Consider the following 2,820-nt stretch of genomic DNA (forward strand, 5'->3'; position numbering starts at 1 on the left):
TGTAAGTAAGTCGAGAAGAGATTATCAGAAAGTCCATACAAATGTTTATATCTATTTTTCACGTTATTCCACGTCCCTTCTATCTTGTTTCTGTTGAGTTTTTCATCTTTGGGATCGATAAACTGAAGATTGCGATCAGCTGATTCTTGAAGTTTTTCATAGGAATGACAACCATCCGTTACTATGCAGGTGCCTGGTAACACATGTTCAAGGATGATAGGTAACAAAGTGGCACCACTTTGATCAGGGACAGGGACAAGGACGGAATTAAGACTGTGGCGCTCCACCATCCCAAGAATCAAGTGGCCTTCCTTATAATGACCACGATGATATTGGCGGTGCATAAATTTTGACTCGGCAATATCTACCTTCACTCCTTCTCCTCCAATCTTTATAGGATGATCAATGCACCACATGGCACAGACATCACGAAAATAGTTATACCAATTAACTATGGCCTCTGTACCAACACCGACCTGATTCATAACAACAGACTGCGTGGACTCAATTGACGTCCACCAATAAATAAGTTCAAGATGGCGGGTTAGACGGATAGAAGACTTAGAAAAGAAAGAATCATTCCTAATACTACGATGAGATTTGCACATAGAACAGTACCAAACTTTCCCGTCTGAACATTGTTTACGAGTCACAAAAGTCATGTGCTGAGTACAACATACCACTGAATTGTGAAGTAAACCGACCGATGCAAGGAACTTAATTGTACAATCAATATTCTTAGTTACCTGTTGAATATCGTGTAGAGTATATTCCTTTTTAATTAGATCTTCTTTATTAATGATCTCGTCCACGATTTTTACCCGAATTTTCGGTTTCTTACGTTCACATATTTCAGTCATAATTAAAACACTTTCTACGAACTTCTCGGAGAAGCGGCGTACTTGAAACTGATAACTGAAATAATGGAAAATACAAAACCTCGAATTGCCGAAACGAATAAGTATGCGTTTCAAAATTAGTAAATCATTACCTCTAGCTTTTTAGTTAGCGAAGAAATTGCATAATTTATATACATACGTACATATATATATATATGTGTGTGTGTGTGTGTGTGTGTGTTTGTTTTGATCTACTTTAACTCTGGTCATAAATAGCACTTCCAAAAAATTTAAAATAAATAATTACATCTGAGTTTCAATTCTAATTTTATCGATGCGATATTTATTTTTAATAACAAGTGTTTACTTTTCGGTAATGTTAATTCATTAAGTGAACCGAATTTTTTTTGTTTGTTTGTTTTACCTTTGTGTAAAGAAATGAAAACAATATAATATCATGAACTATTTATATGTACTTATTCGTTTCGTTTAAGAAAACCAAGTTACTTTTTTATATTCACCATTATTTTTTGTCTACTTTTACTTTCCAAATGCAGAATGAATGTAATTAAATAACAAAAAATTAACACCACTTTTTTATTATTTCGATTTTTTCTTTTTTCAGATCAATTAAAATTTTTTTCCTTTTACTATATATCTATATGAATAAATAACTTTCAGCCATATAGTTTTGTAAACCAGGGAGATAACTCCTGAAAATATAGTAAAACGTGACAGATTTATTTATATTGAATTGGGATTTATCCGTGTTTTATTCTATTTTCTTCTCTATACTAGAAAACAGTAATTGTTGTTGATCAAGTTTTCCTGTTTAAAGACGTAGTCGTCACTCTGCGATGGAGTAGCAATGTTAAGAGTTCCGTTCCTAATGACGGTCGATAGAATAAGCATCAGTTGAGCACTGGAGTCGATGTAATCGACTTTATCCCCCGAAATTGCTGGCCTTGTGACAAAATTTGAAACAATAATTAATACGACACTTTTCAGAGTTAAAGATAGTTGACTCTGAATTAATTACATAGAGAGAGAAAGAGAGAGAGAGGCAAGGGGCATGAATCACTAACGTAGGTGGAACAATAAAGGACGAAGAAAGGCTGACAAATGAAATGTTGCCAAGTAACTCTTCACCCCGCCATAAAAAGGTTGGTCTCAAGGGATGGGTGGAGTCGGTGTGAGAGAGACATTTGGAGGGGTGGATATTCAGAGAATACTGAATGAGGTACTTATTTGTGGCATATACAAGCATGCAGTGCTTCCAGTGGTCAGTTTTGTAGCGGTGGATGGATCTCCATTAGAAATTCATATCACCAGACATTCTAATCCTTCATTTCTCCCTCTGACCAAGGTTGTAGCTGGTCAGCCAGACTTCGTTCTCAATGAGTCATCACCATGTGACTGAACTCGTTGAGTCGTCACAGACTGGTGACTGAACTCGTTGAATCGTCACAGACTGGTGACTATACTAACTTTTTGCTTGGGGTTTCTTGCTTTTATAACTATCCAGAAGGATAGATATATCATTGAGAACAATAGATTTAGTTGGTGGTCTTGTTATCTCTATCTTAGCTTTTGGTGGACTAGAAGAGGTTAGAAAGGGTCAAGTGGTGAAGACATTATTTCAGCCTAGCTAAAGGCATCTGGAAAATGTAAAACTGCTGTCAGAGAAAAACCATTGTTCCACCATGGGAAAAGTTCTGTCGCAGTGTTAATTTAAATTTGGCTATGGTGGATCGAATCCACTTCATGCATGCAAGATCCACCACATGTATACAAACTAGCTGACCGTGTGCCGTCAAATATGACGGCTAATTGTAGTAATAAGGTACATAATAATCACTGATACAAACATTCACATACTTCCCTTGTACATGCTCACACACACAAACACGCACATATACTCAAACAAAGTTGAAATGCTATTTGATTTTTTCGTTTGATTTTTTCGTCCAACGTAACTGGT

Source organism: Octopus bimaculoides, chromosome 12, assembly GCF_001194135.2.
Source record: "Octopus bimaculoides isolate UCB-OBI-ISO-001 chromosome 12, ASM119413v2, whole genome shotgun sequence".
In the NCBI taxonomy this organism is placed as follows: Eukaryota; Metazoa; Mollusca; class Cephalopoda; order Octopoda; family Octopodidae; genus Octopus; species Octopus bimaculoides.